The 22,473-nt window shown below is 48.1% G+C and overlaps 1 protein-coding gene across 4 annotated transcripts in view; it reads right to left on the bottom strand.

Annotated features, from left to right (window-relative positions):
- Nucleotides 1-21,572, bottom strand: part of LOC146869663 (zinc finger CCCH domain-containing protein 11A-like) — a 216,049-nt gene extending 194,477 nt beyond the window's left edge. Inside the window, exon 1 of one of the 4 annotated variants that reach the window (XM_085609715.1) lies at nucleotides 20,368-21,572. The gene's annotated coding sequence lies outside the window, so the exon portion shown is untranslated. The remainder of the gene's footprint in view (nucleotides 1-20,367) is intronic. The other 3 variants (XM_085609699.1, XM_085609748.1, XM_085609731.1) reach the window with 3 other exon arrangements.
- Between the last annotated feature and the right edge of the window lie 901 nt (nucleotides 21,573-22,473).

The following is a 22,473-nucleotide window of genomic DNA, read 5'->3' as shown; positions in this document are numbered from 1 at the left end:
TCCATTACAGCGTATATTTAGGTGCAGTTAGGTCAATAAAACTGGTCATGCATTGCCCCGATGTTACAGGCGTTGTTTCAATCTCAATCCGTGTGCTACCCTCTTCTTCAGATGTTTTTTCTGGGGTACACAGTCGGCAGATCTCAGAGGTGTACCGTCTCCCAACCAGGGAATCTCCAATACTTCTCGGTGCTCATAGGAGTTTACATATTTAAGTTTCTCTAACATTGTAACACAGTCCCGCTGGCTTTTCTCCTCACTCTTGCCTTGCACGTTTTAGTGTTGCATTGGAAGCTGCGTATAAAAGAGCTTAATAATCAGGTGCACGAGAAGCTTCCGTTTTGTGCTGCCTGCCAAATCTCACCTTACACCAATTACCGCGCTTCTTTAAGGGTGCAACATTGCTTAAAACTAAATGCACCCAACCCTCCCACCAAACACTATTCTACTGCATGGCTAGACACTTATAAGGTCCCATCGGCGAAATCTATTGGCTATGCCAATGCTTGTTTAAGGTGCAAGGCACATTGCAGTCGCTGCCGTGCCCTCACTTCCGCCCACTACTGCAGTAAATCGGCAGCTGTAATTAGTCACCCATCATTTCCTGCATCCAGTTCTAAAGACAGGGCATCTTCTTCCATGAACATACACAGATTGAGGTGCCTGTGAAATACATCTTTGCTAGCAACTCTCAGGCTTTATCTTTGAAAACAGCCAGAACAAGCATTTACAATGCAATTGGTCTCGCAACTGCGAGTTTTAGAGCTATTGGTATTGTAAATGGCAATGCCTTTCGAAAAATTAACAGGTATTGTAATTTAGAATAGTTATTATCCACCAGTACCATAACTACCACTATTATTATTACTATCACCACAGAGTAGTAATAGTAATATTTGTAGTGCTGGTTATGGTACTTGTGGTGGTTGTAGCGGAGGTGGAAGTGGTGGTGGTACTGCTGGTGTTAGTGGTGGTACTGGTGGTCTACATGGATTTTATTTCATTACTTATGCTACTGCTGTAATATTTTTAAACGAAAAAAATACAAAAACTAACAAACATTATCATTTGCAACGCCAATAGCTCAAACCTTTAATAATGCCAGCCCTATTGCATTGGAAATGCTTGTTTTAGGTTGCAGGCATGAGGTGCATCATCTACTTCCCAAAATACAATCTTAGATTTGTAGACACTCGTAACAGTCCTATAGTAGGAGGCAGTTGTTTAGCCAGTGTAAGGCTAATAGCTAACAAAACTTTGCATTTGGATACCTGAAGTTTTAAATTACAATAAATGTAGTAGAGGTCAGGCAGGAGACTTGAGTTACCAGTAACTGTGGAAAGAGCAATAACTTTAGAAACTGGTGCTATATTTCACCTTTTCCGTGGTGTGAAGGTTACGTAACTTTTATTGCATTCGAATGGGCACAATGGGGCTTATTTACAAGTCCCTTGCACTGACGGTAATTCACTTGTGTGGGAAAAAGTGATGCAGAGGAGGCGCAAGGGGCTTGTAAATAAGCCCCAATGTCCGGTTTCTCTGGCTCTAAAGCAGCTCTGCTGACCTGATTCTCTGGCTCTACAACAGCTCTGCTGCCCTGGTTCTCTGGCTCTACAGCGGTTCTGTTGACCTGGTTTCTCAGGCTCTAAAGCAGCTCTGACGACCTGGTTCTGTGGCTCTAGAGCTGCTCTGCTGACCTGGTTCTCTGGCTCTACAGCAGCTCTGCTGACCTGGTTCTCTGGCTCTAAAGCAGCTCTGCTGCCCCGGTTCTCTGGCTCTAAAGCAGCTCTGCTGCCCCGGTTCTCTGGCTCTAAAGCAGCTCTGCTGCCCTGGTTCTCTGGCTCTAAAGCAGCTCTGATGACCTGGTTCTCTGGCTCTAAAGCAGCTCTGATGACCTGGTTCTCTGGCTCTACAGCAGCTCTGCTGACCTAGTTCTCTGGCTCTAAAGCAGCTCTGCTGACCCGGTTCTCTGGCTCTAAAGCAGCTCTGCTGCCCCGGTTCTCTGGCTCTAAAGCAGCTCTGCTGCCCCGGTTCTCTGGCTCTAAAGCAGCTCTGCTGCCCCGGTTCTCTGGCTCTAAAGCAGCTCTGCTGCCCTGGTTCTCTGGCTCCAAAGCAGCTCTGCTGACCTGAAGCAGCTCTGCTGACCTGGTTCTCTGGCTCTAAAGCAGCTCTGCTGACATGGTTCTCTGGCTCTAATGCAGCTCTGCTGACATGGTTCTCTGGCTCTAAAGCAGCTCTGCTGACATGGTTCTCTGGCTCTAAAGCAGCTCTGCTGCCCCGGTTCTCTGGCTCTAAAGCAGCTCTGCTGCCCCGGTTCTCTGGCTCTAAAGCAGCTCTGCTGCCCCGGTTCTCTGGCTCTAAAGCAGCTCTGCTGCCCCGGTTCTCTGGCTCTAAAGCAGCTCTGCTGCCCCGGTTCTCTGGCTCTAAAGCAGCTCTGCTGCCCCGGTTCTCTGGCTCTAAAGCAGCTCTGATGACCTGGTTCTCTGGCTCTAAAGCAGCTCTGCTGACCTAGTTCTCTGGCTCTAAAGCAGCTCTGCTGACCCGGTTCTCTGGCTCTAAAGCAGCTCTGCTGACCCGGTTCTCTGGCTCTAAAGCAGCTCTGCTGCCCCGGTTCTCTGGCTCTAAAGCAGCTCTGCTGCCCCGGTTCTCTGGCTCTAAAGCAGCTCTGCTGCCCTGGTTCTCTGGCTCTAAAGCAGCTCTGCTGACCTGAAGCAGCTCTGCTGACCTGGTTCTCTGGCTCTAAAGCAGCTCTGCTGACATGGTTCTCTGGCTCTAATGCAGCTCTGCTGACATGGTTCTCTGGCTCTAAAGCAGCTCTGCTGACATGGTTCTCTGGCTCTAAAGCAGCTCTGCTGACATGGTTCTCTGGCTCTAAAGCAGCTCTGCTGACATGGTTCTCTGGCTCTAAAGCAGCTCTGCTGACATGGTTCTCTGGCTCTAAAGCAGCTCTGCTGACATGGTTCTCTGGCTCTAAAGCAGCTCTGCTGACCTGGTTCTCTGGCTCTAAAGCAGCTCCGCTGACCTGGGGGCATATCAGCAACAACCGGCGATAATTATCGCTAAGCGCACTTAGCGCTAGGATATTTATCGCCGGCTAGCGTGGATTTTTATCGCTGAGATAGCGTGCTATTAGCAATGCTTATCTCAAAAGCGATAAAAATCCTAGCGCTAACTGCCTAACCTGAGATTATCGCTGGAAACCGAGCGATAATCTTACGCAATGTGGCGTTAGCTTGCTGATAGAGACTCACAAACTTAGCCATGATATCCACCTTCCAAAGGATATCATGGCTAAGTGAGTCCTGAAGCAGGTGTAAGGAAAGTAGCGATAACAGGGGATATCGCTACTTTTCTTGCCGCTATGCTTCATAGCGTGGGGCTTGATGATAGGAGAAATGTCGCTTAGCGACATTTCTCCTGTCATGTCAGGAACGCCCACTTTGCATCTCATTAGAGATGCAAAGCTGGGCGTTAGGAATTCCTACGCTAACACAAGTGTTCACATGTTAGTGTGAGCTTGCTAATCAGGCAAAAAATTATCGCCGCTTTTCGGCCGAAACGGCCGCAAAAGCGGCGATAATTCTATCGCCTCAACGATATGCCCCATGGTTCTTAGGCTCTAGAGCAGCCCTGCTGACCTGGTTCTCTGGCTCTAAAGCAGCCCTGCTGACCTGGTTCTCTGGCTCTAAAGCAGCTCGGCTGACCTGGTTCTCTGCCTGTAGAGCAGCTCTGCTGAACTGGTTCTCTGCCTTTAGAGCAGCTCTGCTGACCTAGTTCTTAGGCTCTATAGCAGCTCTGCTGACCTAGTTTCTCTGGCTCTACAGCAGCTCGGCTGACCTGGTTCTCTGGCTCAAGAGCAGCTCCGCTGACCTGGTTCTATGGCTCTAAAGCAGCTCGGCTGACCTGGTTCTATGGCTCTAAAGCAGCTCGGCTGACCTGGTTCTCTGGCTCAAGAGCAGCTCTGCTGACCTGGTTCTATGGCTCTAAAGCAGCTCGGCTGACCTGGTTCTCTGGCTCAAGAGCAGCTCTGCTGACTTGGTTCTCTGGCTTTGAAGCACCTCTGCTGACCACGTTCTCTGGCTCTAAAGCACCTCTGCTGACCTGGTTATATGGCTCTACAACGGCTCTGGTGACCTGGTTCTCTGGCTTTGAAGCAGCTCTGCTGACCTGGTTCTCTGGCTTTGAAGCAGCTCTACTGACCTGGTTCTCAGGCGCTAGAGCAGCTCTGCTGACCTGGTTCTCTGGCTCTAAAGCAGCTCTGCTGATCTGGTTCTCTGACTATACAGCAGCTCTGCTGACCCGGTTCTATGGCTCTAATGCAGTTCTGCTGACATGGTTCTCTGGCTCTAGAGCAGCTCTGCTGACCTGGTTCTCTCCCTCTAGAGCAGCTCTGCTGACCTGGTTCTCTCCCTCTAAAGCACCTCTACTGACCTGGTTCTCTCCCTCTAGAGGAGCTCTGCTGACCTGGTTCTAAGGCTCTAGAGTAGCTCTGATGACCTGGTTCTTAGGCTCTAGAGCAGCTCTGCTGACTTGGTTCTCTGGCTGTGGAGCAGCTCTGCTGACCTGAGCAGGGGGAAGCTTCAAAGGCATTCCGCCTCTGTGAGCTTCCCCAGGCCACTGCAACCCCCCACTCTGGCAGGAAGCTTGGCCGGAAACCCCACATAAGGACAGGGGATGCCAACCCCACCCCTCAGGTGGGGGAGGCGAGGTGAAGCACATCTCCGGGCTCTCGCCATCTTGAAGATGGGAAGCCCTGCCCAATCAGGACTAGGCTCCTGCCCCCCTCCCACAGGAGAGAGGCAGGATAGGGGGTGTACCCACCCCAGGACAGGGACCCATTGGTCCCTGCCCTTCACCTACCTGTAACGCCCCTAAATCTAGTATTTAGGGGCACCCTGAACCTTCCTTCCCCAGATTCCAGATTCCGAAATCCGAAGAAGAGCTAGAAGAAAGAAGACCTGCCCTGCAGCTGCTAAGAAGAGGAAGACACCAACTGCTTTGGCTCCAGCCCTACCGGCCTGTCGACCCTCGAACCTGCTCCAACCCGGCATCTCTTGTGGCCAGCAACCTCACAAACCCCGGAGGACCTGGCTACCTTTGGACTCTAAGATCCCTGGGACTCCCATGAGTAGAGGCTCTACTCAAAATCTACTTCTAATCCCTGGCAGCAGCCCGGAACCGCAAACCCAGCACACTCTGCACCAGCCAAGCCTGGCCTGTGCCGGAGTGAACAAAGACCACGAGGACGACCCCACGGCGACTGTGACTTCGAGCCCGGCACCCAAGGACCTCCCTCGACACCCCTGAAGAAGCCTGCAGCCTCAGAACCAGGTGCCCCCCCGACCGCGATCAACAGAGGGTAAGATTTACCCGACACCAAAAGGCACCCCTGCACCCAGCGCCCCGCGGGCCCCTGTGCCCAATCCCGGGGTACCTACCTTTCCTCCAACTACCCAACTTACCTCTCGAAGTGGTGGTGGCACCTGAAGAATCTTCGTCCCCGAGCTTGCAGTCTTTTTCTAAACCGGAGATTTCCCATTGAAATCAATTGAGCGCCCGAAGGTTCAAAAGCACCCTGCACCCAGCCGCCCAAGTGGCCCTGGCAGTGTAACCTCTACACCTACCTACTTCCCCACTTGCCCTGAGTAAGTGACCAGGAGCCCAGCTCCCACAGCCGCGTGGCCTGCTAGTCAGCAGCCACCAACCAAGGCCCCCCACCTCTCATAGGATAACATTGGGCCTAACTCTCTCTGCACCCGGCCGCCCTTGTGCCGCTGAGGGTGAACCAACTGTACCTACCTGACCCTGGGAGACCCCTGAGTCTATGCCCAGAACCTCAACTCTGCCAGTCGAGTACTTACCTTTAAACCGATAACTCAATTTTCTCCATAGGGTAACATTCACTGGCTTTTCCTGAAATTTCTTCTAAGTGTGGACTTTACAAATCTTAAAATATTCACCAAAAATCAGCCAAGTAACAAAAACGAAAATACTCACCTGCTCTTAGGTGAGCTCCCAGTGCTGGATCTTGGTGCCCAGCACTGACTCTGAAAAATACCTACAACTGTACTTACCAGTAACCCAATTTTCTCCCATAGGAAATCATTGACTGTTTTTCTGTGAAATTTCTTCTAAGTGTCAATTTCTGCAATCTTTAAATATTCTTTAAAAATCGTATAATTTCTGAAAACGTAATTACTTACCTGTTTTGGATAAAGGTCCCAGTACTGAGTCTAGGCACCCAGTACTGGATTAATAAAGTAACGAGAACATACTATACCTGCAACTTGAATTTATTGCCTTAGGGAATCATTGACTGTTTTCTATTAAATATTTTTTAAGTGTCAACTTTTAAAATAGCAATATATTGCCTAAAAATCATCAGAGTAATTAAGTCGACTTTCATCACTTGATTCCAAGTACTGACCCAGGACTGAATCTAGGATCCAGTCCTGGAATTCCAAAAGTAATCCTAAAAGTAATCCGTGGCAAATAACTTGAAACTTCCATTGAACTCAATGCATTATTGTGTTTAAAATAGTGTTGCCTATTGCAACCACTTGTAACTTTCTACAAAAGTCAATTGCATATTGCAAAAGTATTTATATAAAGCCTCATTCTGAGAAAGTATATTTTAATACCTATTGTTGGTTCTAAAATAAAACAAGCATATATTTTTTATATATAAACCATTGGCCTAGAGTTCAGTTATTGAGTGTGTGAGACCATTTGCTGGCTGAGTGTGTGCAACAAATACTTTACACAGTCCTCGGATACTGCCTTACTGCTCGACCAAGCTACCACTTTAGACAGTAAGGTTATATCTAACTTTAGCCTCTGCCAAACCTCTGGGGACTGTGGACTCTGTACACCTTGTACCTATTTGGGAACAGTATATACAGAGCCACTTTCTCACAAGGAGCTCTTCAGTACATGGCAATCAAAGCTACAAGGCTTTTGAGGTGAAGTAATTATGCCCTATGATTTTTCTGAAATAAACCTTCATGACATATGGCATGGAATAAAATAGCAACGTTTTAGATGTCTAATAGAATAGAAGGTTTATCTAATCGGACACATTTTTTAAAGATATGAAAAAGCTGATGAATAAGAGGTACCGTACAGGCACATGTTAAGTCTGGCTAGTGGTACCAAGATCTATTTGTAGATATTAATAAGGCTTTTCTCGGGAGCAAATCCTAAAAGCAGCAACACCTCGTACTGGCTTTAAGGTCCGTTCTCACTGAGAACCTGATAAAAAGATGAACTGAGCTTTTAAAAGTGAAGAAATGTTATTGCAATTATTTTTAAAAGCAGCTCTCTTCAGCCAGCGCGGAGATAGAGCAACAAGCATTCCAGACGGCTACAAGCTGTGGAACGCTCAACGTAAGGCAGCAGTGATAAATGGAAAGGAAAAAATAACATAAGATGCACAGATATACATGTGTGGGAAGAAATAAGTTAAATTGCAACACACGCCTTTCCTATAGAATGGGTTTAAACCGCAATGTGCCACTTTGGAAGATGACAAGATCTGGTGTTGGCTAAAAATAGGCTTTCTTGTTTTAGGTCAGCCATACATGCAAGTAATGGTTCTTGAACGGACTTAAGTGGAAAAGGACAATTAGCCAGCCTGTCTATTCTCAATGTTTGCCCGTTGTCTATAACAATCACATTAAGTTTGACACATGATATTTGCATGGGTCTACAGAATTCGGACAATTTTCCACTTTCATTCTCTGGTCTTTTCATTACCAGCTAATCACCAACCTTCCACTGTTGACACAAAGTCATGAACTCTGCCATACTTCATTTTGTGTGTTTTTGGGTGATTTAAGACTTACTTGTTCATTCCCTTTCTGTTGACCCATACGGGTTCCCAACATTCAGCCAACTGGGTAATAACTTTGTCATCAGAAGGCTTCTCTACAAAGTGATAAAAAGATACACCAGCAATACTGTTGGAACTGGTGTGACAAGACCATAATACTTTCAGAAAGCTTTAGCAATAGGAATTCTGAATACACAGGCCCTTTGGATAGACATTATTGTGAGAAGTTGGCCTGATGTATGATGTCACTAGTTCTAGTATACACCTTATATCAGTCCAAACAACCCTTATGGTGATTGGTTGTAAAGTCAACCTTATAGACCAGCTATCCTAGTGGTAGCATGGACAAGAGCAGTCTTAGGCTAAACTCTGAATGGCATGTGAAGCCAGCTGTTATACCATATGTAATCCCTTGAATACCAAATGAAAGGACACCACAACAGATATATATATATATATCAAATAAAGTGTATTTATTCTAGTCAAACCCTCAGCACTCTTTATGAAATTCGAGGTAAGTACAACACAGTCTTATTCAAGCATACATTAAGTCACACAGGTAAGTAATACAGTTAGGCCCTAGGGGCCACGCAAACCATATACTAAAGAAGTGGTATAAGGACCACTGTCACGGAAATAGGATAGGCCTAGGGAATCGCTGGGGCTACACTACACTTCCCAAGGTTAGGAAGTGGGAGGCCCACGGGATTCAGGTGCAGAGTGGAAACACTCACACGTAATGCGTATAATCGATAGAAATAGTACAGTTCTGAAATAAGCAGTTTTAGGACACTTCTGGTATAGCTAGAAAGTCGAGACTCGGAAACTAGACCCTAGGATAGTCAATACCCTTGTGAGCACCGGAGTACCCAAGTTACCTAGCCCACGGGCTGCGGGTGCATAGGTGTGAACTTGCGTCGGGTTTCGTCGTGGACTTCCAAGGATGCCTGAAGGAAAGATGCTGACAGGCAGTCAGTGAAGAGTGTCCGGTGGATCCCAAGGCCGGGATCAAGAAGGAAGGATATCTGCAAGCAGAAGGGACAGAGTCAGGGTCACTAGCCCGTGACCACGTGGAACTAGGAAGGAACCAGGCGATGTCGGGAGATTGCAGGTGAAGAGGTGAAGCTTGTCGCAGCAGCCAGGGGTACCAGGAGACGTCGAGGACGACCAGGACCAGGAGGCGAGCTGTCCCACGAAGGCTCTTGCTGTCGGCGGCGGCGAAGTCGAACTAGGATTCACCAAGCCTTGGCAAGCGGAACCCACGAAGAATGGAGGACTTGCTTCTGGTGCAGACCAGGAAGGTCTGGGGTGCTTCTCTTTTGCAGAGGAGCAGGAGCCAGTCTGGAGGAGCCAAACCAGCAGTGGAAGTTCAAAGGTGTGTCGTCGCAAAGGCCGCTAGCCAACGGGCAAGCAACCGGACAGACGCGGCAAGCAGGAAAATGCAGAAGGGCCCCACGCAGGACTCGTGGAGTGTGGGGGGCTGATCTTCGGTGCAGACGGTGCCTGGGGTTGGGGCTTCTCAATCCCCGGTGCACAACTTTGAGGGTGCCTCAGAAGCTGCGCTGGAAGATACTCGCCACTTTTCCCAGGTAGCCGGTCCCACGTCTCTCGGCGCCTCCACGGATCTCAGCTCGGCTGTGGATGTGGATCAGGGTCGGAGAAGTCTGGAAGTCAAGGCTCTGGTCGGGCTCTGCAGTCGGTCCCTCGTAGAACTTCAGCAAAGGGTAAGTCTCTTGATGGTGCCTGTTTGCACAGGGTAGCCACTCCTTGGCCACAAGGGAGATTCTTCAGTCTTCTTCTTTCGTCGAATGTCGAAGGTCCAGAGTTTCTGTTCAAGTTGCAGGTTCAGGATAATCTAATCTCCTGGGGCCCAGCTACCACTCTTATACTAATCTGGGGGGCTGGGTTGCCTGCTAGGTCACGCCTTATGGGTGGGACCTGGGAGGGGGGTGGTTGCACCCACTTCCCTTTGTCCAGTTTCGCGCCAGGACTGGGGCTGGAGTGCCCCAACACCGGATTGAACTGGACTATGCATGGGACACCTTGTGTGCCCCAGGCATGTCTCATTCCTTTCAGCCCTCCCTGCCCCAATACACTAAAGTCTGTCTGGGGAGGTGCTAGCACCTCCCCAAGCAGGAAACCTATTGTCCAAGCCTCCCTTGCCGGGATCACTCCCAGCAGCAGGAGGTCAGACTCGTGTCTGTGGCAGCAGCATCCATTTTGTGATGCTGAGGCTTTGGTTAGAGTTAAACAGCAAAGTAGAATTTTAACATGTCTCTCCCTCTAGAAGGGAGGAATAATATCCTCATCACCAGAAATGGTATGGGGGTATTATTCCAAAGTGTTAGACACCTTACACAACATGTTTTGATAAAGCCAAACCATAGTTACCATAATCGTTTAAGATTATAAGGCACTTTAAGAGTATATGGTAGGCTATATCATAGAGCAGCTATAAGGACATGGTTACGAAAGCTGCAGACAGGCTCAGCTCATGCTAGAGCACCATCTCACATGTTACCAAGCACTCTGCCTCCAGGATTGTTAAGGCCTGCCATAGGAGTGGCTGATAGGTACACAGGTGTCTATATATAAGGGTAGATATAGATATACTATATCTAAGCAAGGGGTGATTACACGACCTTGCCCCAGCTGAGTGATCAGCCAGTTGTGTCTGATTGGAAGGCAAGACCAGGGGTGGCATAATACATGCTGCAGCCCCTGGGAGGCCTAGGGTACACCTATGCCCTGGGTACCTAGGGTACACTGTACAGGGTCCAATAAGGTGATCCTTACCAATTGGGTATGTACCTAGGGTACATGGAGTCCATTTTAAAGAGAGAGCAGACAGCCTGAGACCCTGAATGGTAGGATCTCAGGCCAACTAAGTCGAAAAACCAGCTAGACACTAGGCAAAAAGTTGGGGGTAACCATAGTCAGATATCCACCTTCCTACAATTATGTTCACTCTTTTGACCGGTCCATTTGACTTAGGATAATATGGTGAAGTTCTTATGAAACCTACCAGAGACTGGTGTGCTACTTGACTGGTTTCTGTCAGCCTGTCACCCAAGACACTGGGCTGACCTCCTATGGTGAGAGCCTATTCTCTCAGGGGGCCCAGAACTGAAGCCTGTCGAGGATGAGGGTGTAACACCCTACCCCCCCACCCCTCAGGATGACCTGCTGATTAGCTTCCTTGGGCTGGTAAGCCTCAAATTAACTGCTGCCTTTGGATTGCAAATTTGGCTTCCCTCGCAGGAGAGGAAGCTCTGTCTCCTCTCTCCTCTGCCCACCCCCCACCCTTCTGCATCTGGACAGGCAGGAAAATTATCTTATCAGGTAGGCGTGCCACCTCCAGACCTAAGGGGGCTACACTGAGGTGGACGTGATTTTTCAGAAGGCATACTTAAGATCTCTGGTGCAGTATTATGCCCACTTCCCACAGTACTCATAGGAGGTGGGGGTGGAAACAGTACTAGCAGTAGCGGCTGCTACCGGACAGGGGTGGTGGATGGGGAAAAAAAACCCACCTGGCAACGGCCCGCTGCTGCCTCTAATCTGCCTTCTTCATTTTCCTTCTTCCTGTCTCCAGTCCCGGCAGTAGGTAGCACCCGGGTTCCCAGGCTGCCTATAGCCAATTGCAACACTGCAATGCAGCGTTGTGATTGGTCTGAGTGCCGTGGTTCGGCCCTCAGACATGCAAAGTGCATGACTGTTTGGCCGGCCTAAAACATCCGGCCAAACAATCGTGAGCACTTAGAATGCCACCACTCCTCCCACCTTCTCTGGCCAGCCCCGTCCGAAACAGAGTACCTGACTGCAATAGCAAAAATAAAATAATAATAACTATACGTTATCATTAGATTTTTCATTTGGAGCAGTAGGGAGACACTCCTCCACCTTAGCGGAAGATGCACCACTGGCTACTACCCTACACTCTCCCAACTTCAGTATTTAGGGGGGTCCCTGGCACCAGAAAAGCAGATCCTGATAACTTAAGACTACGGAGGACACCAAAGAGCCGCAAAAGCAGAGAGGAGAGAAGAACCAGCTGATCTGGTACCAACACTGCTGGGCTGTCTGCATCTCTAGTTAAAAAATGCGCCAAAGACAACTCGTCCTGCAGATATTGACTTCAGAAACCTGGGAGGACTGCATGGCTTTAATAAAGATCCAAGACCTCCTGTGAACAATGGACATTTTCTCCTGCACACTGCAGGAACTCCGAAGCAAAGACTCTTAGGCCTCAGGAACTGTAAAAACATGACACCTGTCGCTCCCGGCCTGAGTTGAAGTGGGCCAATGGTATCCCCTAGCCTCCATGAGCTCAAGCCCATCGTGGTTTCACCCCTCGTTGACTTCCCAACGTCACCTGCAGCCTCTACATGCGGGCACCCTCGACCAAGACTGCTCCCTGTAAAAAAAAAAAAAAAAAAAAAAAAAAAAAAAAAGGACACCTAAAGCCAGCTTTGCATCCGTCGCCCCCCAGGCCGTGGAGAAGAGGGCCCCAGGTGTCCCTTATGTCCTTGGGCATCGCAAGAGTTGAACCCCCTGTTGGTTTAACCCAACCAACCTTACAGCCTCTTTTCGCAGTGACCGATCTCCATAAAAACCTAATGAGCTCCCCATGCTTTTTTGCACCTTGCACCCAGGTGATTCCGTGCTGCTGGTGGTGCCTTGGACCTAGCCCACCAATCACCTTAACTCCTGGAGATTGGTCCCCTAAGTCACAGCACTGTACCTGTTTGCGGAACTTTTTGCACTCACTGCAGAACTCAAAAATTGCGCTGTGTCCACTTTTTGAAACAAAAATAATTTTATATTTAAAAAAATACTTACCTGAACAATTTTCTCTGATGCCTAAACATATATATACTTGTATTTTTTTTAAATTGGTGTGGATCTCCTTCTTGAGTCGTGTATGTCAATTATTGATCATTGAGTGCAAGATGTCTTGTACTCCTCTGTGTTTAGCCTAAGGCTGTTCGACCACGCTACCCCCTAACAGAGCACTTTTGGATTGCATAACAAGCCCTGTCCACTCATAAGGGAACCCCTGTACTCTTTACAAGGCACATCAGATAGATCACTTAAAGAGCCAGCTTCCTATACCTGGTATCCACATTAAATGAACAGCCATGGACATTGTGGATTCATAGTAGGTGTCCTGGTCCAATTTTGCCACTCCCTTTTTGATTTTGTATCTGCTCACTGTGCCACTGTAATCAAGCTATCCTGGCTGAAGAGGGGTGTAACCCCGAAACCGGTCCTAGGATGCTTGTTTCCAGTCCAGGGAGGACCTGGCTTGGCAGTTCGGGCAGGATTGTTCCCATGAGGCACAGGGTCAAAACTGATTTGCATATGGCCAGGTCTGAAATGGGGTGGCATGGTGAGCAAAAGAATGATTGATTTAACCCAGATCTCTTGACTGGGGGTGAATGTTTTGATTTGTTCTGCATGCCGTCCATCAATTGTGTGTCTTTTGCTTTCAAGCCATGGATAGCCACATATATTCTCGGTCACTCCACTGCCCATTTACCTAGGGCATGTGTATTATTTATTTATTTTTTGCATGAATCTGAAAGGCTACTAACTAAATCTGCGTCGAGTAACTACTGTCATACCAGAAATTTGTTGTGGTAAAAACAGTACTCGGGATAGAGCCATACCTCCTCCGTGATATCCCAAATCATCAGCGTCATTTATTGACATATTTCAGGTTGGGTTTGTTTCACCAGCTGTTTTATCCTGAGGGAATTTGGTACAAGTACTCTGTATTGCCCACAAAGTCTTGTGATCAGCTCTCAAAACACAATACTTTGCACATTATACTCATATGCCCCTTAGATAAATTCCCTGACATAATTTTTTTATAAGCTTTTTAACTATGGATTTTTATCAGGTTAGGACTGTCCTTTTACACTTGCAACTTTCGCAAACATAAAAAAAATGTGTCAAGGTTTCTTACGGAGGGGTCTATAACTCAGAATGCTAGGGAGGTTATTAGGGTGTTGGTTCTTGATGTCTTTTATTCTTGAAAATTATGATATATACTCTACGCGCACTAGAGACTCCTTCCATCACCGTGAGGGAAACGGCCAGCATATAGACTTTCTCCCTCACCTCCTAAACCGTTTGGCACCACCTCTAGCAAAGCCGTGAGGGGAACGGCAGTGTGAGGAGTAAAACCACAACCCCCAGAGGCCCTAGCGCGCTTGACGCCTGACGCACACAACGACAGCAGCCGGAAGCCTTTATTTAACCGGGGCGCCTCCCGCAGCGCGGGACGCGCACTAGAGACTCCTTCCATCGCCGTGAGGGAAACGGCCGGCATATAGACTTTCTCCCTCACCTCCTAAACCGTTTGGCACCACCTCTAGCGAAGCCGTGAGGGGAACGGCAGTGTGACCAGTAAAACCACAACCCCCAGAGGCCCTAGCGCGCTGGACGCCTGACGCACACAACAAGAGCAGCCGGAAGCCTTTATTTGACCTGGGCGCCTCCCGCAGCGCGAGACGCCCACTAGAGACTCCTTCCATCGCCATGAGGGAAACGGCCAGCATATAGACTTTCTCCCTCACCTCCTAAACCGTTTGGCACCACCTCTAGCGAAGCCGTGAGGGGAACGGCAGTGTGAGGAGTAAAACCACAACCCCCAGAGGCCATAGCGCGCTTGACGCCTGACGCACTCAATGAGAGCAGGCGGAAGCCTTTATTTGACCGGGGCGCCTCCCGCAGCGCGGGCAAAGCCCGGGCGAAGGGCGGGCCCGTCAAAGGCCGAAGGAGGCCGGGCAGGGCCACATCTCTTGGCTGGTGACATTGGGTTTGTTTGGCGCTTGTCCCTTTTGATGCTTAGTAATGCAATTGTCTTTTAATTCTTTATCTAGTATTCAGTCATAAGCGTTTCATAGAGTGCTGTATGTTTTATATATTGCTGTTTAGTTACTAGTTAACTCTCATAACTGGAGTTTTATTCTTCTTTTATTTTTCTCTTGATTATTACTCCAGTTTTAAGTATGGGGAAACATTGTAAACCATCCACTGGTCGCCCAATGACTAGGCAACTTGCTAACACAAATCCACCGCTTCCGAGCCTCACAGCTATAGACAAAATGCTTCAGAAAACAATCGGGGTGGTTGCCACAGCCATTGAAAACACTGAAAGGCGGCTGTCTATTACTCCCGCTATTCCTCTGGCACCCCCTTTGGATGATGGCTCGGCTGATTCCTTAAATCAGGGGGATGCAGAAGCATTGTCTTTCATGTTGCCTTCTTTTACTCATCTACCATGCGCCCAGTCTATACCAGTAGAGCCTGAACAAGTGGAAGTTGATCCACTCTCATCCTCCCTGGTATCAATAGTGGCGCCCAAGAAGCGGGTAAAGTCTAGGGAAAAAAAACAGATAGTGGAAAAAATGGGTAATAATTTTGCCCCCGCTGGAGCTAGGCCTGCTTACTCTGATGTAGTCCATTGTCCACCTGTCCTAAGTCCCCCGGTCTGGGTTACCGACCTATTCATTGACTTTCAGTCACATATTGATCAGTCCGTAAATGTTTTTTTAAAAACGTTGTCGTCTAAGATTGACAGACTGGTATCCTTGCTTAACACCAAAGGTATCGAGAAAAAACAGCCAAACCCTACATTGCATGATCCCGGGAGTGTGGCGGGGGTGGAACTCAACCTACGACCAGTAAATCCATCCTGCAGGTCCCCACTTCCTCCACCCTCCAACCCATTCTTCCTGCTCTAGCTCAGTTGCCCTCAGTGTTGCCTGTATCTTCCTCCCCTTTTGGTGGTCCTTCTATCCCCCCTAACAACCCCAGAGCTCCCACCGATTCAGTAGTTTGTGATCAACCATCCAGTAATAAGGACAACTCTGGACGGAACCAGGGTGCGGGAAGGTTTTCATCTTACTCGGGCGGGAACCCAGGTATATTGGGCTTGGTTAATTCCTCCCTTTATCCACAGCTCCCCCCAGAGGCCTCAACTTATGTGGCCGTGCTCACAGGAGTCCCACCATTAACTCGTGATAAGGGGGAATCTTATCACGAGCTAAAAAATAAAGTCATTCACTGGTTATCTAAAAACAGACCATTGAATGACGTTGGTCGTGGGGAGATTCTTTTTGTTCGCAGGGTTTGCTGGTTGGGGACTAGACCCAAGGACATTGATGGCGACTGTATCCTAATTAACTTTAGAGATCCTAGCGTTGTGGGCCACATATTAAATTTGGGAGGGAAGTCTAAATCAGGCTCTATTGATACCTGCCACTTGGGATATTTTTATACCTATTCATGTGCATCAAACCTTGTGGAACCACCTTATTTTCACCAAGACATCTATAAGTTCTACCCCAATATCCCGGTTACCAACCGATTTGATGCACTTAGCTCCGTGGATTGACCATCACCCTTGTTGTACACGGAAGGAAGGCATTTGTTTATAAATGGGGGCCTGCCCGGGGGTGGTTCAAGTGCGGAGACGGCCCTTTCTAATGTTGTAGATGGAACTGGGATGGGATCTATTTCCATCCCCTTGGTCACCCAAAGTTATAGCTCCATCTAAGGGCCTTTTGAGCCTGATTCTCTAGTTAGAATTGCCCCAACTGTTGTATTGTTCATGTTCCTCTAACGGTCAATCCCCCCCCATGTAGAAATACGTAGACCTCTAGTAGGGTCCTGGAATGTGGCCGGTTTGGGGTCTAAACTTACTAACCCAGAGTGGGGAGATTTAGTGGACAAACATGATATCTGTTTATTCCAAGAAACGTGGCTACGGCACATCCCAGTGAGGGTGGGCTATGTGTCTTTTTTTGTCCCGGCGACTCAAGGGGGAAGGGGCAGACCTTCGGAGGGGCTAGTTGTCAGGGTGGCAACTCATTTAGGTTGCACAATTAAGACCTTAGATTCACAGTCCCCTGATATTTTGTGTTTGCTACTTACCTTCCCGGCCGGTTATTCGCTGGTAGTAATTAATGTCTACTTGCGTCCTCGCCCGACTCACCTGGGTTTATCGATTCTGGGTGCCTTAGATGCTATTCTAGGTTCTCTTCCACCAATGTCCCATAAAATAATAGGGGCTGATTTTAACTGCCACTTTGAACCTCTCCTAGGGATTCCCTCAGCCACTTGAGAGGAGGATGAAAAATTATAAAATCCCAGACTGTACTATGTACCCAGAAAAACGCCTTCTGCCCCTGGCCCTTGAGATTAATAAGTTAGTTATTCTTCACTCTCTGAGGGTCTGTAACGGCAGACTCCTTCCCGATGTCCCGGGTTCTTATACCTTCAATAGACCCAGGAATTGCTCAACAATCGACTATATTTTGGTGAACGTCGAGTTCTGGGGTCATCTAGCAGCCTTCTCTGTTACTCCTAGGGATGATAGCGACCACAACTTACGATCACTAGAATTGGTAACTAATATTGGTGGTCGTTCAGCGTCAGTTTCCCTGGGCCCAGTAACACCTAGCAGTGAGAATCTGGTGTTAGCTGCGGGTGGTAGACGCATTAGGTGGGAAAGGGTTGTGACCGACGAGGTTAAGCTTGCGGACTTATACCGCAGCGTTGCTCACTCCCTAGAGGAGGTTTCCCACCTTCTGACCACTAATGGTGATGTTTTACAGAACCATTTCCCAGACCTGCAGGACATCCATAATAAACTGCTTGGCGGGCTGGTTGGCTTTTTTTATAGCCCTACTATACTGAGGCCAAGGGCCCCTAAGAATGATCATTGGTATAACAGTACTTGCAGGCTGGCTAAGGCTGCCTTGATTAGGGAAGTAAAAGAGGGTACCCAGTCAAGCATTAGAGTTGCGAGGGCCTTTTATAAAAACTTGATTAAAGAAGCGAAATCCGAGTGGGAGGATTTAAGGTGGCAAAGCATGAAGCAGGCACTAGAAGATCGTGATTTGAGGGCCTTCTGGAACCTTGAACGAACAGGTTCGGCAGAAAGCCGGGCTGCCTTTGCCCCCAATCTCAGCGAGGAGGTGTGGCTTGAGCATTTCAAGCCCCTCTATTTGCTTAATAATACTAATGTAGGACTAGACCCAGTAATCCAGCCAAATGACACTCTTGTCCCCCATTCTGATTGTGAGGATTTGGAAAGTCGATCCTGCACCCTCTCGGAAATTGAGCCGGCCCTTAGTACCCTATCTGTGGGGAAAGCCCCGGGGCTTGATAGGATCCCTGGTGATCTGTTTCGTAGTGAAATAAAGATCTGGGCCCCCTACATTCGGGTTTACTTTAACGCTATTCTACAGGGCCTTGAGATCCCCGACACTTGGTTAGGAGCCGAAATCATACCCATTCACAAAAAATCTTCCCCTTGGACCCGGTAAATTATCGCCCCATAAGCTTGATCGATGTTTTACAAAAACTGTTCGCTCGAGTCCTTTTAATAAGATTACAGACTTGGATGGAGGATCATCAAATCTTAACCTCTCTCCAAGCGGGCTTTCGAGCAAGGGTCTCTACCATCGATCAACTCTTTAGCTTACAGTTAATCTATTTGAAGACAGTTACTTTGGGTGCTGGTAATCTTTATTTGATTTTTGTGGACCTTCGGTCCGCATTTGATATGGTGCAGAGGGAGAAATTATGGGTCCTACTAAGGGAGATGGGTGCTCCCCCCTAGCTCTGACATTTATTCAAACGTATGCATGAAGGCACCTATGCTAGGGTGAGATATGGGAGATCGGGGGAAATCTCTGATCGATTTCCGGTTGAAAAGGGTGTGAGGCAGGGATGCGTTCTGGCCCCAACACTTTTTTCCCTTTTCATTAATGGGCTGATTGAGCACCTTTTGTGTGCTACTAATCTGGATTCCCCAATGCTAGTGGGGCGCAAAATACCTGCCCTAATGTTCGCAGATGATCTGTCATTCTATAGGAATGGGGGACCTGTGGTCTGCACCGGAAGAGACTAGCTGTTCGTTATCCAAGAAAACATTAATTGAGGCTCTGCAGTTATATCGGAAGGGAATTTTATTACATTCCACCCTGGGTAGGCTTACTAACACCTTCCTTGACATCAAGACTAGTCCCCATTTTGAAGCTTTCCTGGATGTTATTCAACCTCCACTGGCTAAGAAACTATACATCCAGTTTAGACACGGCTCGCTACCATTGCGGGCTTTTACCCATAAATGGTCTAATGTGTCCTACCCTGCGAGGTCGTGTCCTGAATGTGTTGATACCTGTGAGTCAGGGTTGCATGTTGTCCTCTTCTGCCCGCTTTACGCTAAGGCTAGGAAGAAGTGGATTATCCAACTCTGTAACGCCAGGGGTCTCAGGGACTACCAGGAGGTGTTTAGAATCCTTAAGTACGATACCACACCTGTGATAGTGTTTGCAATTGCTAGATTTCTTCTCTCCATGTGGTTTTCTAGGTCAAAAAAATTACAAATCGTTAGTTAACTCGTGTTCTTAGAGATGATCAGCGCCTAGTAAAAGATTGCTGAGATTTGAGTTTATCTTGTGACAGGGTTACTGTTTCATTCTGTCTTTAGTAATAACGTTTTTAAACTGTGTTGCAAATTTATTTTTAAAACAATGTTTTTGATGGACTGTACTCTATGCATTGTATATCCTAATCAATGTTATTGTATATAATTATTTATGTCTTTTTATGGTATTTTACCGAAATAAAAGCTTTTGACTGACGGATACCCTTTTTATAGAGCACATTTATATTTTTAAGTAACCTATATAAGTATATTCATGCATGGCTGTGATGATTTGTTTTTTTGTTTTTTATGTTCACTAGCACGAATTCATCCTTTTAAAATCGAATAAAGTATATGTTTGATTTGCTAAACCATTAAGAAAGGGCGACAACTTCTCATTGCAAAAGGTCTACATCCTGTGTGAACACTGCGGTTTCGATAGTGTTGGGTGATTAAAAAAAAAAATCATAATGTATTTTCATGTATGCAATTTTATATTTACATGTGCTGCTACGTTGGGTTGCGTCCTTAAGACACAACTGTTGAGTAGACTTCAAAAAACACAAAAAGTGCCATAAAGGCGCTGTTGGCACAATTGAGCAGTAAACAGCTGAGCTAGCGGAGTGCCTACTTTGGCCATCTTTGTGCTTCAAACAGGCCGCACAATCTGGTAACACTTGGTGATCGAAAAACTGGAAACGGTACATGTAAAGCGAGGGTGGGTGAAACCACGAGTGGTGAAGGGAGATTAACTAGAAGCGGGAGCAAACTACTAAAATACAAGATAATTATGGAGAACATAGGCTGTGTCTTAGAATCTATTTCTCCATCCATGCATGCTTCCGATTAACTTTAATAAAATCACCCGCTTTGCAAACACTTTCACAGCCATAAAAAAAAAAAAAACAGCCATATCGAAAAGCCCACCAACCACAAATGCTCGACTTTAACGAGGAATATATTATTGGCGTCAGGTGCCCTTTTCGAATGTGCTGCAGCGTGGGGAGTAGTACATGAACTCAGAGTATTCAACAAAATAGGATACGCTAACTCTCGAAACAGGAGGGGTATCGCACAGGTACCTTACCTCCCATCTTCCTTCGGGGCGCCTTAAAAATTCCACTTCCTCTAGGCTCTTAATCCTTTTGCCTTGCTCCAGATTCTAAAACGTACTCCAAAAACTGACAAGTATCGAGAGCCAATCGGCACTCTAGGTTATACTGACTGACATGCTGACAGGATATATACATAAGGAAGAGGCATGTTTACTGTGCAATCCCCATTCACCGCGCCATTGGTTAGAAAAGAGCACTAACCGGAAGAGATTACCACCGGAAGTGATAGCTTGCGTCGGCCGAATGGATTTTTATCTAGTGATATACATCGATGGCTATGCTACCTCAATTTCCACGGTCTGCAGTTACCGTTAGTTGAGAATTAAACTTTACACATAGCGATCAATACCGAAGCCTGTGTTAAACGAGGCGTGTGGCCCCCAATGACGGGACAACTGGGGTCAAAACCAAACGACCAAGCTGGCGGCTCTGTCGAGTGGAGTCAGTATGTCTCCAATATCGCCTGCATCGTCATAATTAGTTTAATAATAAGTCTAAGCATAAGGCGTATTACGTAAAAAAGAGTTCATTATCATTTTATGAACTCGAACGGTGAATCACTTCCGGGGTAAATGACTAATCTTTTCCGTTGTGCGGTCTATTCTTTGTTTAACCAATTGTTGGCTGTGGAGGGCGGTCAAACCACCAACTCTTCGTCAGTATGGTTCTCTTGAATGTCAGTCAGTACAAACCAGGTTTTCAATTGGCCCATGCTGGCTTCAGTTTACGATGGTCCGGAGAGTCGGTGGAAGGCTGGGGTGATCAGGTGTTTCAAATCCTCCGTCTGTAGATCGGACGGGAGGTAAGTAAAACGTTTGGAAACTCTGCCCGGTTATTGGCGAGTGTACCGCAGGGTCCGTATCCTGCTTCGTCGCATCGCTTCTTGCCAAGGCTGCCCGGGGGGCCACGTAGGGGACCCTCAACAGGGCGGCCACCTTAGTGCCACAGGAAGGCACTGGAGTCTGCCGCCCAGGCTCCCTGGGCGTGGGACCAGGGGGACTTCCGGTAGTGGGAGGGGAACAGGGATACATATACTGTCCCCCACCCACTGGGCAGTTTCTTGACCGCTGCCCGTCTCGCCTACCCTATGCCACAGGGTTCGAGCGATGTGCGGGATGGCCTTGCTCCCTGGGAGACGAGTCTGGGGCAGGCGGTAGCAGCGCCGCCCCGACTGCCCCTCCCCCCCAACATGGGCGGAGCATAGCTGGGACAGGCTGCGCATGGCTAGGTGCCCTATGGCGGGCGGGTAGAGCTCCTCGAAGCCTCACCTGGATGGGGGAGGTGTTGCATTGTTGCCCTTCAGCGCACCCTCCCCCCTGTGGTGAAGTCATCCCCGGGCCAGGGAAGAGGGCGGAGCACTCCCAGGTCCCTCCTTCTTAATCCTTGCTGGGAGTCGGGCCCCTCGAGATGCGCAGGGGCATCGCTTGCCCCCCCCTCCCCCACGGAGCGGCACGGTTTATTTCTCTGGGAGGGCTTGGCGCTGCGATCCGCGGCATTTGTCTCGGGGTCGCGGCCACATTATTTAATTCATGTGTGAAGGATGTGGTCCGTCTGCTACGCTTCGAGCCAGTGGTCGCGTCCCCATTGTGTGATTCTGGTGTGCAAATCACTTAATCTCCCCGTACTTGAATGTGTAATGTAAATACGGTGCTATGTAAAGCGTTCCAATTCCTTGGTAGAGTTCGCGCTATATAAAATTTGCAACAAAAAACAACGGCACATTCTATTGACAAACCAACTATTCTCGTAGGGAAAGGATGCAGCGTAACGCACAGAGCTGCCGACTTTGGAGCTGGGGACCCGGGTTCGAGCCTCGGCAATGTTTCAACATCCTGTGAATCTGGCCTGATCACTTAGGGCGGATGTACTACAATTCATCTGTGGCTGAAGGTGTTACGTGTACGGCGCTCTGCCATGTGCTCCAACACCTTCGGGTTGTATGCGCACAATTTGGTTATTGCCCACTTATGGTCCTGGAAACCAGGGTTCGTGCCTCGGGGTCGCGTCCACATCAGTTGATTTTGCTATGAGCTCCATTGGGTCTTTTTTCGTGCCATTTGTAATTCCGACTGTGGTGC

Source organism: Triturus cristatus, chromosome 1_1, assembly GCF_964204655.1.
Source record: "Triturus cristatus chromosome 1_1, aTriCri1.1, whole genome shotgun sequence".
Taxonomy (NCBI): domain Eukaryota; kingdom Metazoa; phylum Chordata; class Amphibia; order Caudata; family Salamandridae; genus Triturus; species Triturus cristatus.
The sequence above is the reverse complement of the archived record's forward strand: the minus strand, read 5'-3'. Positions and strand labels throughout refer to the sequence as shown.